At 48.5% G+C, this 16,174-nt stretch overlaps 1 protein-coding gene and 1 pseudogene across 2 annotated transcripts in view; both read right to left on the bottom strand.

Moving 5' to 3' along the window:
• The window catches only part of LOC102492535 (cysteine and glycine-rich protein 2 pseudogene), a 3,081-nt pseudogene extending 1,887 nt beyond the window's left edge, over window positions 1-1,194 (bottom strand).
• Window positions 1-16,174, bottom strand: part of LNX1 (ligand of numb-protein X 1) — a 153,748-nt gene that overhangs the window by 63,602 nt on the left and 73,972 nt on the right. The gene's annotated exons all lie outside the window — the stretch shown is intronic.

The following is a 16,174-nucleotide window of genomic DNA, read 5'->3' as shown; positions in this document are numbered from 1 at the left end:
GAATTGTTTCGGGCTGCCTTTTTTTTTTTTTTTTTTTTTTTTGGTAAGAAGGCAGGCCACATACACGATAACTAATATTTTATAATCCCTTTAATGCAAAGCACTAGAAAACTTTACGGTGTTTAAGATAAAAATAAATGCATTAGTCATCTTTCAAAACAGCTCCCTGTAGGCTCCCCGAGCCCACCCTGGGTCAGAGCAGTCCTTGCTCATCGGGTCCCGGCCATGCTGTGTTAGGGACAATCACAACTCTGTCCATCTGCCCCTGTCTGGGCGCACTGGTCCTGAGCACAGGAACCCCTCAGGAACTTCCCGACTCCGGTTAGTTACCGTCTCGATTTTCTTAAGTACCACCTGCTGGTCTGAACATCAAGGAAAGCCAGACTTCGGGCCTTGGGTGACTTTTTCTCCTCCCCTGGGGTGGACTCCCATGGTCACTCACAGCTACCAAACGCCGCGTGTGAAAAAGTCATGAGCATGTTTGGTGGTCACGGCTGGAGCGTGTATCAGGGAGTAACAGGGGTGCCAGCTGGGCAGGCCCACCTGCTGGCAGTCAGGCGGAACCCTGAACACGAACCGGAGCATGAGTAGCCCTCTCCATGCAGAGCCGATGGTCCTGTCACGTCCTCACTGGTCACACACTGCCTCCTCGCCCCATTAGCCCCTGTCTTCTGCCTCCTACCCCCTGGGGAAAATACCCCCCCACCTGGCTGCCACTAGTTAATGAACATAAGAAAGGACAAGTTCAAAGCAAGCGGGAAAGCAATGTGAAAATTCAGCGGAGTGAGGGCAACTTCTCGGTTTGATAGGGTAGGTGGGGACATGCGCAGTGTGCCCTTGGTCCAACACCAGCCTGAACTGGCTCACCTGCCTCGGTTTCCCAAAGATGCGGATGTGATCCTATGGGATAGATTGGTCCGTGAGGAGCAGGTGTGAGAACAGGTGTGCAAGTTGCTCAATAAAGCCAAGATTTTTAAGGTTTATTTCTTCTATGAATGAGAGAGACAACGTAAGAGAGAGAAAGAAGGTGCATGCAAGCACACCCCAAAAAGTTCCTTCATGCCTCCTGCCCCCCCGTCTCAGCCAGCCCCAGATCATGGGCACACACGTGCCCAGCGTCTGCAGGGAGGTCTCTGCACATGAGTCCAGAACCTTCCCACGTGGTCCCACCTCGCAGAGCATCACTTTCACCATGGCCACTGTCCAGTCCCTAGCGCCCAATTCTACTCTGGGAGGAAGTGGGAGGGGGAGGCGGATGCTCTTCCACCTCCGGTTAACCGCTCCCTTTTGCTCTCTGTCCTGTTTCCGGAATCAGCGTCTACAGACAGCCCGCGGCGACACCTGCTCATCCTTCAGTTCTCAGCTCCAACCACATAACAGACCAGGTTCCATTTAATGTGCTTTACACGTATTGACCTGTTCGATCCTCACATCCCCCTTATGAGCAAGACTCTTTTCGCTCATTTTGTTGAGTGAAAAATTAAGATCGAGCATTTTCCCAAAGAGCACACAGCTGGAAAATGGAGGAGCTGGGATTTGAACATAAGCAGACAAAATTTTAGCTGAGGCATGGACCTTAGGACTGTAAGATACCCTACACCCTGTGGCTGATAACTTGCAGGTGACTACAACATGGGAGACAGGAAAAAGGCAAGGACCATTAGGAGCAGATCATTTATAACCTTATGTCGTTTTCGTGTCACCCCCCCAAAATGCTATAGGGTGCATGTATTTGTGTAGAGAGACACACACAGAGAGGGAGCCAGACATGAGAGAGAGAGAGAGACATCACCCTCCAGAGGGGATGGCTATACCACGATCCCTTCGCCTCCATTCTCCTTTTGGGATTTTGGGCATGCATGCAGGTGCACCTGGTGAGTTTTTCAGGCCAGTGGGTTGAGACTGGAACCATGCAGTCAGCCACGTGGGTTCCAGCTGCCTTAACCACCATGCCACCAGCTGGCCCAAACCTGAATTCTTTACTACAGATATTGTCCCCTGCCAGCTACTGAGTGGCTGCTCTGAGGAATACAGACAGCACGAAGGGCCAAGCGTGGCCCGTTACAAGCACATCGCATCCTCGGGCCTGCAGGCGACTGCCCTGAGCCTGAGTGCCAAGCCGCCTGTGCCTTTTCTTTCCTGTGGCCCTGTCAACGGGGCCACCTGCAGTAGCACATGCCTGCTGGGCCGGGACAGAGGAGGTGGCTGCAGGGAGCCCAGCATGCCCTTGGCCTGCTGTCTCGGCGCCATTCTTCCTCCTTGACAACAACCCAACCCTTCCTAAGGACAGAAGCCGCAAGCATCCAAGAGATAGAAGCTTAAAATGATCCTGTCTAGGGCCAGCAAGTGGCATGGTGGTTAAGGTGCCGGATCCCACATAGCCAACTCTCTGGTTCAAGTCCTAGACCTGGTGGCTTAGAAAACACCAGACGTGTGTATGTGTTCCCAAAATCCTGAGAAGAGAATGGAGGAGAAGGGATTATGGCATGGCCATCCCGTGTGGGGTGATTTCTCAGAGGAAGTAAGCATGTAAATGGAGAAGGGACAGTGTCAACCTATAAAACAGGGTGGGAAGAACGTGGTTATCAACAGCTCATTGTATAGAATCTGCAGTGGATGGTCCAATAATCATTCCGATTTGGTCATTATACATTGCACTCAAGTACTGAAGAATCACATTACAATGACTGGCATGTTAATAAAAAATGATAATGAAAAAATATTTAAGATGATCCCGTCTGGGTGTGTAGGTACCTCGGGTTCATTTACGTACTCCTCCTCTCAGGGAGGTCCTCCGACCAGGCATCCACACATTTAGACGCCCAGAACCGACACACAGCCCTCGGGTGGAAAGCCGGCTTTCTCAGAAGAGGAAGCAGATTGAGCCGCCCCAGGCCTGGCCAGGAGTCATTTCCTTCCCTCCTGTTAACAGTGAAGGTCTTGGGGAGCAGCAGGTGGTGTAATGGTTACGTCATTGGACTCCCATGTGGCCAACCAGGGTTCAAGTCCAGGACCCAGTGGCTTAAAACACACTGGGTGCATGTGCATGCGTGCCCAAAATCTAAAGAGGAGAATGGAGGAGAAGGGATTGCAGCGTGGCCATCCCCCCCGGGGGTGATTTCTCACTTTCTGTCTCTCTGTCTCTCTGGCGAGCACACGTGCCCTCTGGCAACAAAAATCTCTCTAAAAGAAATAAATTAATTAATAAAATGATGAAAGTTGTAACAGGAACCACCTGAGCTGGCATTTGCTTGGTGCTTATGCTTTGTCACTGGCCAGGCACCAGGCTTAGCTGACCAAACCTTGCCCGCTGGGTAAATTATCCCCATTTTACAGACGGTAAAGATGAGGCTGAACAAGGTTAAGTGATTTATCCAAGACGATACATTTCAGCAAGAGGGTGGAAGTCAGGTCAAAGCCATGACTGGGATGTCGTTGATGTAAATCCTTTGTAGAGTTGCGAGTTATCTTACAATAATACTAAGAAGACACACAGTCCTGGGCATGGGCCAGGCTGTTCCACACACTCTCCCTTCACCCATTCAATCCCCACACACCCTCACGAGGCAGATGTGATTATCAGCCCGTGTTGCCGACGAGAAACCTGAAATAAAGGCTAATGTGGGTAGGGTCCCAGTCAGCCTCCTGGATGGCCGGCCACCCAACCCTCCTTCAACTAGCCCTGGGTAGGCCCTGAACAACGCCCCAAATTGTGGAAGCGAGTCTAGAAAGAGTCTTCCTCTCTCATGGCCCCACCTTCTAGGACTCTTCCACAGAAAGATCCAGCCCCAGGCCTCTCTCCCTTTCTTCGGGCCGGCTGCTGCTCCCCTCCTAGATCTTCAACCTAACGAGAGTGGGTTCTGGTCCTGCTGCACCGGCTGCATGGAAGGGGCCAGTCTGCCCTGGAAGGTCAGAGACGACTTTTCCAAGAAGTCAGACGGCCTGCCCAGGCCCTTGCTCAGAGAACCGGCATGGTCTTTGGGTTTTTCTCGGTGACAACCGCCTGGACTTCGCGGTAACCACAGTTGCACTGGCCATGGTGTGAAAGAAGAACCAAGCATCTTTGCTGTTATTAATTATTTTATGTGCCATTGTTTCAGGAAATTACGGGCTAGTCTGTAATAGTGGATCTTTTAGCAGCCACAAAAAAGCTCACCCCCAACTGCTGCTCAGATTCGGCCCCTCGCAGCCTGCCTTGCAGGTCCAAGCCTCCTGCAGCCCTGGGGCTTGTGTGCAACTGCAAGGATTGACTCCTTTGTTTATTTGGGCAGAGTTTAGCTGATAGCCAGCAGGGGCTGACAAACACCAGGGCCGCTCCCAGGGTGCCGCCTGGAATTCCAGAACTGCAACCAGATGTGGGGATGACAGTGGCTGATGAGGGATGGGAAGCTTGGGCACACTTGCATGGCAGGGCAATGCTTCCCAGAAGTGTCAGGTACTTTCTCTATTCTGAGTCTCGGGCCTCTCTGGGGTCACCGAGGTCTTTTCCTGGACACTTTGGGGGAGGGGAGCAGGTGATTCTCACTTACAGGTTTTGGGTATGAATGCAGTGGGGAGGGAGTGAGGTCAGCTTCTTTTTGGTTAACCATCAGCCCCTTTGATTCTTGGTTCCGTTTAGAATTGTTCTATTTACTTTTTTTTTTTTCGAGAGGTTTTTTTTTTTTTTTTTTTTTTTTGCTATAAGTTGTATGCATTCACTGGAGACACAGAGATGGAGAGAGAAAAAGTGAGAAATCATCCCTAAGAGGGGATGGCCATGCCACAATCTCTTTTCCATCCCCTCCTGGGATCTTGGGCACACACACACACACACACACACACACACGTGCCTGGCATGAGTTTCAAGATACTGGGCCTGGAACTTGAACTACGATTGGCCATGTGGGAGTCCAACGCCTTAACCACTATGCCATCTGATGGCTCCTGTTCTATTTATTTTCTTTTTAAAAGAATTATTTTACTTAATTGCATTTGTTCATTTATTTATTTTAATTTGACCAGAGAGGGATAGTGAGAGAGAGAGGGAAAGTGGGAAAGCAAGCCACCAGGTACGGGACTCAAACTGCAGTCAACCATGTGGGAGTCCAGTGCCCTTAATCTTCGAACCAGCGGGAGATTTACCTTTTAACACTTTGAGATGAACAAAGCCAAACCTTGCACTTTTGGTAAAGTGGCCTGTGGAGGAATTGGGCTTTCTATTTCAGGACCAACTAGGAACGCTTTAGGGTAACTGGGAAGGGGGGGATTTCACAATGGGGAGGGTTTCCAAACATTGGAACTGATCGCACAGTGAGGTTTGCGGACCGGCTGTGAAAGTAATGAGGTTTCCAGCTGCCTGCAATAAGACCTTGGGGTTTTTGTGAAGTCAGTATAACCCCAGGGGCTGTGCAGGGGTCGCTGCAGCTCGGCGTGGAAAAGGAGGGCCGGAGCAAGGTAGCGTGGCACGAGTGGAAACCACCGCTGGGCGACACTGAGAACCATGCCCTTCATTCCTCGTCGAACTCCACTGCACTCTCTGGATAGCTATGAAGGCCAAGCCCTTCCTGGGCCGGGTGCCCAGCCCGTCCTGGAGTTGCTGCACAACACTCGGACATTGAGAAGTTGTAGTTTTCCTCACCCTGGGTTTGAGACTGTCATACAAAGATTTTCGATTCTTTGTGCCAAAATTTCTTGCATGAAACACACAAAAATCCTATTTTCCCAGCCAGTTTCTATGCTTACTAAACGTCCCTCCTCTTCCCTTCGGCAGTGTTTAAGGGCTGCTATCTTACTCTGTCTAGACCAGAGCGCCTGGAAATTGAGTTGGGGAAACAGAGGCGGCAGGAGGCCGCTTCCCTGCTGCAGGAAGTGCTCGCTTGGTGCTCACCTCCTGGCCACTGTGCGCCCCTCCTTTCTCCAGCCCCCTCTAGCCAGACCCACCTTTTGGCTACAGTTCTCCATTCCCTGTGCTGGACCAGGCCTCCTGCAGTCGGGCCCTTTCAACAGCTGTCCAAGCGGGCCCCTCCCGGGCACTGGCCACCGTTCAAGCTGATCCTCCATTCGCCCAGGCCTGCCTCTCGCGCTTCTCCAGTGAAGCAGCATCGTACTCGCTCTCCTCTCTGAGCTAACTTGTTTGTCTATTCCAATGTTTGGGGCACGACTAGGGGATCGGACGGAAGGCACGGGGCGAGGTGGTGCCAGCTCTGCCCGGCAGTGAGAACTACACACAGAGGTGAGCCTGGTGAGTGACTACAGTCTGAACGAGCCTCGCTCAGCCGGGGACCTGAGTGCCTAGTCACATATGGACATAGGAGGCCACTTGACCGTGGCTCAGGGCCCACTAGACGGCAAACCCCCGAGACCATGTCTTATGTCTTCTGTGTCCCCCACATGTCCCCATTGAGGACATGACGGATATCCACAAACGACTTCATCCATTTTATTGTAATCAAACAAAACGGTTCCTTTTTCCTGATTTCAAAAGTGATTGAGGTGTATAGAAGAAAAGTTTGGAAATATAGAAAATGGAAATAAAGATAACCTGGGACCAGCAGGTGGCGTAGTGTCACATTGCTGGGCTCCCACATGGCCAGCTGCGGTTCGAGTCCCAGAACCAAGGGCTTGAAACTCATGCCGGGAGCATGTGTGTGTGTGCCCAGGATCCTGGGAGGAGAATGGAGAAGGGATTGCAGTGTTGACCTTTTCCCTAGGGGGTGATTTCTCACTTTTGTTCTCACTGTCTCTGTCTCTTTTCTGGTGAGTGCATGAACCTAAGGCGAAAACCTCTAAAAAAAATAAAATAAAATAAAGAAATAAAAATAACCCATACTGGGGCCAGCAGGTGAGTATAGCCTGTACAGCAGGTGGGCCTGGGAGTGGCTCAGGTGGTGTAGTGGTTAAGGTGCTGGACTCCCACATGGCTAAGTGTGGTTCAAGGCTTGGACCTGGAGGATTAAAACTTATGTCAGGTGCATGTGTGTGCCCAAAATCCCAAGAGGGAAATGGAGGAGGAGGGATTGCAGGGGGATTGCAGGACTTTTTACTTTCTCTCTCTCTCTTTTTGCCTCTTGGGCAGGAGCATGCACCCTATAATAAAAATTCTCTCTAGAAAACAAACCAAACAAAAGCCAAAAAACGGAAACTTCCAGCTCCTAAGAAAACTGCTGTTAGTGTGCTGGCATTCAGGCTTCCGATCTCTTTCCGAGGCATAGACATACATACGTGTGTTTTTCCATAACTAGATCATGTGACTTTGCAGGACTGCACATTTTGAGATGCACTGGAAACAGCATTACCATTGACATAGCAACAGGCCTGTTCTCCTATCCGGGGGTGCTTAACCTGGGCTGAATGCTACAATCACCTGGCAAGATTTTTTTTTTTCTTTTTGAGAGGTTTTTGCTATAGGGTGCGTGCGCTTGCCAGAAAGACAGAGAGAGACAGAGAGACAGAAAGAGAGAAATCACCCCCTGGGGGGATGGCCATGCTGCAATCCCTTATCCTTTAGCGAGAAGAAAGTTTAAGCGTGAGTTTAAGCCACTGGGTCCAGGACTCGAACTGTGGTTGACTACATGGGAGTCCAGTGACATAGCCATTACGCCAACTGCTGGTCCCACCTGGCAAGATTTTAAAACTCCAGTCAAGGAGGTACTTCAGACCAACTAAGGTAGAAGTCCCTGGGGTGAGTCCACCACACCTCTGTGTTTTCATAAAGCCCCAGGTGATTTAATGGATAGCACTACCCCAAGCCTTTCTGTCTCACTGATTTTAACTGATCAAATTATACACACGTGCTTAGAAATGCCTGCCCACTGCCCAGTCATTGCTGTGGAACTCTTAAAATCATTCATGCCATTGCTGACAGCTGGGTGACCAGCCATTCTTGCTGCCAGGGTAGCTGCTGAGTTATTTCCCTCTCCCACCTCTAGGGCTGTGCTGGGAACCACCTATGGATGAAGTCCAGAATAGTGAGACCTAATTGTGCTGGTCACTCAAAAAAAGAAGGAATGGGATCCCTTTCTCAGCTACGGGATCATTCGGACTTGGGAAAGGGGAAAGTTAAGACTAACTGCCATCTCCACTGAAGTGTCCACTTACCCTGGCCTTCCACAGAGTCAGACTGAGGAAATGCTTCATCTAAAATGCTAGACTTGGGACCAGCAGTTAGCGTAATGGCTATGTCGCTGAACTCCCATGGGTCGACCGTGGTTCAAGTCTCGGACCTGGTGGCTTAAACTCATGCCGGGCGTGTGCACGTGCGTGCCCAAGATTCTGAGAAGAGAATGGAGAAGGGATTGCGGCATGGCCATCCCTCCCAGGGGGTGATTTCTCGCTTTCTGTCTCTCTGTCTCTCTCTGACTTTCTGGTGAGCACATGCACCATATAGCAAAAACTTCTCCAAAAATAAAAAATAACTGAAATAACTTAAAAAAAAATCCTCTACTTTTTCATCATCTCACATGGTTCTCTATGCTCAACTTTTGTTTGTTTTTGCTACAGGGCACGTGCACTTGCTGGAGGGGAGAGAGAAAAGTGAGGAATCACCCCTCCAGGAGGACGGCCATACTGTAATCCCTTCTTCCTCAGTCTCCTCTCAGGATTTTGGGCATGCATGCACATGCACCCAACATGAGTTTTAAGCCACCAGGTCCAGGACTTGAACCGCGCAGCCTATCATGTGGGATCCAGCACCTTAACCTTCACACACCTGCTGGCCAATTCACACTCAAAGTTGTAACACACACACACACACACACACACACACACCACGTATAATGAGACTAGAAAGTCCCTGAGATGGGTAAATGTTGTACTATCTCGGCCTGTCGGAAGAAGTCATGATGCATTTTTACATAGAAAAATAGGTCATGACTTTTCCAATGACTCGATATTATTTGCCTACCATGCGTTTTCAGTGAATGTTCTTTTTATTTTTTTTTAAGAATTATTTTATTATTGAACTTTTTCAAATTTATTTACTTATTTTAATTTGACCGGAGAGGGACAGAAAGAGAGAGAGAAAGCAAGCCGCCAGGTCCGGGACTTGACCCACAGTCTGCCATATGGGAGTGCAGCACCCTTAACCACCATGCCACCTGCTAGCCCCTTTTAGTAAATGGTTTTTTACAAACAGAACTCAGGGTATCACACATGTCAGAAGCTTCATCTCTGCTATGGACTGACCCTTCAGTGTCCAGTTTGGACTCTCATGACCCCAACTGAACCCTAAGAATGGCCCTAACGCCTGCTTTCTATCACTTGTGGGTTCCGAAGTTGCCTTTTGGGTCTCACCACGTGATCTCCCTCTCCCCTCCCTTTTACTTCTGTAGAAATTCAATAACTCCTGGGAAAGAGACAGCAAATAATAAAAATTTCAAAAAAGGAAGGGAAAAAAAATGAGTGAAACCCCAAACTTTGGCTGCTTGCCAAGTACTCAATTTATCACAACCTGTTCCTGACTAAAATCTATCACCAGAGAACGGCACTGAAATCGATGGGGTCAAACATTTTAATCTGTCCAGCTATTCCAGAAGGAATAAACATAGTCCCCAGATTTATTAGGCTATCAAGGCCTTCAAGTTGTTCAAGTCAAGTGTTTACCCATCTGCTAGAAGTGGAGACAGGAGGCTGGGAAATAAAGCCACAGACTTATCAAGGTCTGCACGGACTCTGGGCTCCGCACGGTGGACGGGGTTACGAGCATCCTTCGGACCTGAAGTCTTCTTGACGTTGTAAAGTTTTATGAAGAGGTTAGGCACTTCATTTTCCATGAGTTATCATAATATCAATACAGATGAAAAACAACATAGGCCTCCAGCTAGATTACAGAACTGGGCCCTCCCGAAATCTTCCAAGGAGACCCCAACGTAGGTGCGAGCCTATGCTCCTGAGGATTGTTATACAGAGAGAATGCTCTGTTTTGAACTTGAGCATCATTATTTCAAGCTGCGTAAGTTTTCAAATAAAAAATATGCACATCTCATCGAGTCAGTGACTGGTCTACTAGAAGGTTACCACGGATTTTCTGCTCCCCGCGTGAACTTGGAAGAATAGTTTTTCCGCAACTCCAAATGAAGACAGACCCAGATTGATTACAGAAATCACTCTACTCAGGGTGTGAATCAAGTAAGAGCATGAACAGGTAATTATCCTAAAATACTCAGTAAAGACTCCATTCACGTCGCTCCTCCATCTTATTGCTTGTCAAGGATAGAGGATTTGGTTACTGTGACAGGGGATTCAGTTAGTTATGATCCTGAAAACTGATATTCAAAAGACAACTCTCTTTTCCATTGACCTAATTTGTAACCCAATTGATGGCCAGTTCTTAAACGGACCGTTGGCTGGATTACATAAAACTGACATTTTGTGCCTCCAGAAAAACAGGAGACTTGGGAACCAGCAGTTAGCGTAATGGCTATGTCGCTGGACTCCCACGTAGTTGACCGCGGTTCGTGTCCCGGACCCAGTGGCTTAAAACTCACACTAGGCGCGTGTGCGTGCGTGCCCAAGATCCCGAGAGGAGAATGGATGAGAAGGGATTGCGGCGTGACCATCCCCCCTGGGGGGTGATTTCTCTCTTTCTGTCTCTATGTCTCTCTCTGTCTGTCTGGCGAGCGCACGTGCCCTACTTTGCTGTCTGTTTTTTTTTTTTTTAATTTTTATTTATTTATTTATTTATGGTTTGTGCACACTCACCGACAGAGGCAGAGACAGTGAGAGAGAAAGTGAGAAATCACCATCCCAGGAGGTAGGGCCATGCCACAATCCCTTCTTCTCCATTCTCCTCTTAGGATTTTCGGTACACACACAAATGCCTGGTGTGATTTTTGAGGCCGCCAGGTCCAGGACTTGAATGGTGGTTGGCAATGTGGGAGTCCAGGGCCTTAAGCACCATGCCATCTGCTGGCCCCTGGCTGTCTGCTTTCTTAATGTTAATAATAATGATATGTTTTGAGAAGATACAGTTTGATAAAGGGAAGTCACATGAGGTCAAGTGTTTTTTTCTGTTCTAAAATTACAGCTGACAAGACTTTCACTAGCCATGAATGGCACGGCGATGATCAGCTTGTTGACATTACGGTGGATTCGAAGACCTAGTGAGGGAGAATTGTGGCTTCCAGTCTTAGGAATAACCAAAGACTGTTTGAAGGTGGCAGAAGTGGCTCTTGCCGGAACTAGTACTACCTAGTTTATCCTGGTACTACCCACTCAATGTGGCGTCTATCACACTGAATATGCGATACCAAATCTGGGCACCGTGGGGTGCTGTTCTCCATTGTAGAAGTCAGGAAACAGACTGAGAAGCTAAGGCATTTCACCAAGCTCACAGAGCAGAAAACCACCGTGCTTCTCTTTGGACTTGATTGTACTCTAACACAACTAGTGAATAGCAGATCAAGGAAGGAAAAACAGAACTTTGCTGTGATAGTGTGGGTTGAATGCTATGCGTTGCAGGCTGAGGCCACACAGGAAGCCCGAGTTCGCTTCCCCACCCAACCTAAAAGAGCTGGGGCATGGTGGTGCACAGCTGTGGTCCCAGATACTTGGGCAGGAGGATTATGACAGAGTGTGACCTCCTCTAAAACACAGTACACACACCATGAAACACAGAAATAAATATGGCTGTGTATGACTTCAGGCCTACAGTCTTACCACCAGTAAATCTGGTGTCCAGGACTGATTCAGTTCCTAGAAAGTTAATTGCATTTCTTAGACACATGTAAGCAGGTGTGGGGAAGAAGAACATGAGTGAAACAGGGGTGAGGGGGTGGGGGGCCTGAACAAAGGTGTCTGGCTGAGGGTGGATGGGCTGCCACCCAGCCAGGGCCCTGCCTCCCAAGATACATGCTACAGGGCATGCCCCTGCCAAGACGAAGGTGTTTTTGGTTTTCTTGTTTTGTTTTGCTAAAAGGCTCTTCTCCATTTGCAAAGGGGGTGCTTTCTTCTCATATATGCACAATCCGGGTGAGGGGGTGGGGGGGCCTGAACAAAGGTGTCTGGCTGAGGGTGGATGGGCTGCCACCCAGCCAGGGCCCTGCCTCCCAAGATACATGCTACAGGGCATGCCCCTGCCAAGACGAAGGTGTTTTTGGTTTTCTTGTTTTGTTTTGCTAAAAGGCTGTTCATTTGCAAAGGGGGTGCTTTCTTCTCATACACGCACAATCCAATGGAAGTCGCACATGGACAGAAGGAGCTTTAACTTACCGAAGGGACTGGCGGAAGTTTCTAGAAAGCGGGCATGTATTGGACAAATAGTGGTAGTCCACATTTACGGGCCCTTTGGAGCCACCTGCCTTCACTCACTTCACATACTCTCACCCTTCTCTTTTGCGGTGGGCTATGATCTGCTCTGTTACAGATTTAGAAACCTCAGTAAAAGCTTTGCCCCTTCCCCAAAGTCATACAGCTGGTCAACTAAGAGAATTCAAACCTAGGTCTTTTCCAGCTTCTCTACTTTTGCCCGTCTGTGCTGTCAGCCTAACTGAGCTTATCTAACTCATGCCACAGGTCGAAGGCGCTTGGCTTTCTGCCTCCTATTCCAGCTCTATTTTGACCTCGGCAGATCTCAGAAATACTCTCGTCCCAGTCAACAAATGCAGCAGCCAGATGAGCTGGGCAGAAGGAGCGGTCAGGCAGGCCTGTGGACAGAAACAGCTCAAGGGTTCACACTGTGCAAAAGTAGACTCAGTCACAGATGGCTGGATAAAAACACAGCAGGCCTTGCCACTAATCTGCGAGGAAACCTTCCTTCCAGCGAGCGAACTCTCAAGACCAGGAACGGGCTGTGCTGGGGGAAGCAGGAGGCACTGGTAAGCCGAGGGGGGGTTAAAAGAAAGAAGTTCTTTGTGAGCCAAGTCACACATTTAGGAAATACCACCTGAGCAGTGCTTGCCTGTACCCTGTCATTTAATAAAATGAGCAAAGGGGTAATTTGCAAATTGGGCTCTGCAAATTACCAGTATCTTTCTAATGACTATTTAAGCAAAATAATCACTTGGTTATTGACTTTCCATTTTTTAAAAAATTCCAGCCTTTTGTTTGGAAGTTGCCTAAAGGAAAAGTTTAGGGGAACTTTTTAGAAAAGAAAAAAGAAAGTTAAAAAAGGCTTCAGGATACTAGAAGTCACATTTAATAAGAAATATCTTCTGATTGACAGGGATATGAACAAGCCAAAAATCCCAATCTGGACACGTTCCTGAGTGCTCATCCCCACACATATCCGAAATGTTGATATAAATGTCGATATAAAATGATGAGCACTTGTTACTCTGTCTGGGGACATCACAGATACCTCTACTTCCCTAATCCTGAATTCTTGTGTCTGAATTACCAACTGATCAAGCCATCGACCTGTGGCACCACGCAGGGGAACCAAGAAGAGCACCTTAACATCAGAATGCCGGACTGGCCCCGTAGCACAGGAGTTCAGTGCTGTATATTGGGAACCGAATCCACATGGTCAACCACGGTTTGAGTCCCAGTCCTGGTGGCTTGAAGAACACGCAGGGCGCATGTGCACTTGTGCCTAAGGACGAGACAGAAAATGGAGGGAAGAGGACTGTGGTATGACCACGCCACAGTGAGGGTGTTTCCTTTCTCTTTTCTCTCTCTGATGAGCACATATGCCCTTCACCAAGAAAAAAGCAAAATAAAATACAGCAGAGTGGCTTTTTGGAAGAAATCATAAAAGCTAATATAAACTGTTGGCCATGCAGCTGGTAAAGAAAAAGTACAAACTGGAGCCAGCAGGTGGTGTGGTGGGTGAGGCGCTGGACTCCCACATGCTGACTGTGGTTCAAGTCCCAGACCTGGTGGCTTGAAAATCACACTGGCACATATATATGCATGTCCAAAATCCCGAGAGGAGTCTGGAAGAGAAGGGACAGTGGTGTGGCCATCCCCCAGGGGGTGATTCCTCACTTCCCCTCTCTCTGCTTCTCTTTGTCTCTGTCTGGTGAGTGCACACGCACCCTATGGCAACAACAACAAACCTTGAAAAAAGAAAAAGCGCAAACTAACCCACCATTGTCACAATCAGAGTGGCAGCAGGCTCTTCCCTCCAGCCGCCCCGGACACCGCCCTGCTCTGGGGGAACACACCAGCTCAGTGCCTTTCCGTTTGCTTAAGGATCTGCTTCAGCTGCCCTTTCCCTTTTTCTTGTCCTCCAAAAACCTGTTCCACCTTCCACCTTCAAGACCAGCTTAAAGCTCATCTCTTAAAGTCCTTCTTTAAACCTCAAATTAAATTATTCTCTTTCTCTTGAACCTTTGAAGCTCTGGCACTTAGCTGTAAATCTGCCCATCTCTCCAGTTAAACTGGGAGCACCGGAAAGGTAGAAACTGTCTTCGAATATTTATGTCTCCAGCAGCTGGCTTCACAGAAACATTCCTCTCTGTAAGGTAACGCCATCATCATTGCGAAGAATAGAAAATGATGGGGCCAGCAGGGGGCGTGGTAGTCGGGCCACTGCACTCCCACATGGCCGACTGCGGTTTAAGTCCCTGACCTGGTGGCTTGCTTTCTCTCTCAGGTGACTATAGAAAATTAAATAATGATGATGATGACGATAATAATAAATAAAATTAAATAATTCCTTAAAAAAAAAATAAAAAAGAATTCCTGGGAACCAGCAGTTAGCGTAATGGCTATGTCACTGGACTCCCACGTAGTCGACTGCGGTTCGCGTCCGGGACCCAGTGGCTTAAAACTCACGCCGGGCGCATGTGCGTGCGTGCCCAAGATCCCTTTAAGGGATTGCGGCGTGACCATCCCCCCGGGGGGGTGATTTCTCGCTTTCTGTCTCTATGTCTCTCTCTGTCTGTCTGGCGAGCGCACGCGCCCTATAGCAAAAACCTCTAAAATAAATAAATAAATAAATAAAAATAAAAAAGAATTCTTTGCCCAGTCTGGCTCAGGCTCACGTTCTACACCCCCATCTCCCTGGACGAGGCACACAGAGATAGACAGGGGTTAGGACAATGTTTAGTTTTCAAAATGCCTTTCATATAAATTATTTTAGCTTGAAGCCAGTCGTGAGGCTTTGTCTTCGCTGATGCTCCTCCACCATGTAAACACAGACGCTTGGGGAGACCGTCAAGGGGGCGGTCACGAACTCGTACCCTCTGTGTAAGCTGCGAGCAAGGATTAGACGTGAGACTGAAATGCCCCACGTTTGTCAAAGGCTTACACCACGCTGCTGGGAAGCCGCTGTTTTGCACTTCATTTTTCTTAGCACTGGGACGTCGTTAGTCCTCGGAGTTCTGCGGGATCTTAGGACCCGCGTGGTGGTGTTTTCTGTTCTGTCACAGCCACATCCGGGTGCTGCGTTTATTTCTGTCTCCTCAGGAATGCTTAGGGAACGGGCACTGTGTGGCCGCTTTGAGGATGACAGTCTCTGTTTTGCCTCTGTGGCTGGAATGAAATAGCTGTTATTAATGTAAGGTTGGCTACCAGGCCCAAAGGTAACACAGCTCTACAGAAGCTGGATCCCATGTGGTGACTCTGGTTTGAATCCCCAGCCTGGTCAGCCTAAAACACTGGGCACACATGCCACTGCCCGAGATCTGATGGGCTGGAGGAAGAGGAGCGAGCATTGCCAGCCCGTGCAAAGTTTCTCTCGCACACATGCATGCATTGACTCTATCATGAATGAGGAAAATACAGGCCCAGCAGGTGGTGCAGTGGTTAAGGCATTGGACTCCCACGTGGTCGACCGTGGTTGGAGTCCCAGACCTGGGAGCTTTGCTTTCTCACTTTCCCTCTTTTTCTCTGGTGAGCACACATATCCTATAACAAAATTTAAATAAATTAATTAATTATTATTTTTTTTTTTAAAAAGAGAAGCATGTGGTATTTAAAAAAATGCTTAAAAAAATACCCAAAGCAAAAGCTGACTGTCCCCAACTTCTATTTAGTTTCCCAATGAACAAACAATTCAAGACCACATTGTTTCTAAATATAACTGTGCAGGTTGTAAGTTTTTTTTTTTTTTTCTTTTTTGGAGAAGTTTTTGCTATAGGGGGTGTGTGCTCGCCAGACAGACAGAGAGAGATAGAGAGACAGAAAGTGAGAAAACACCCTCACACTGGGGGAGGAGGTAGTCATGCCATTGTCCCTTCTTTTCCATTCTAGTCTCAGGATTTGGGGCATGAACGCACATGTGGCTGGGGTGAGGTTTTTAAGATACTGGGTC

This window comes from Tupaia chinensis, unplaced genomic scaffold (genome assembly GCF_000334495.1).
Source record: "Tupaia chinensis unplaced genomic scaffold, TupChi_1.0 Scaffold143615_1, whole genome shotgun sequence".
In the NCBI taxonomy this organism is placed as follows: Eukaryota; Metazoa; Chordata; class Mammalia; order Scandentia; family Tupaiidae; genus Tupaia; species Tupaia belangeri.
The sequence above is the reverse complement of the archived record's forward strand: the minus strand, read 5'-3'. Positions and strand labels throughout refer to the sequence as shown.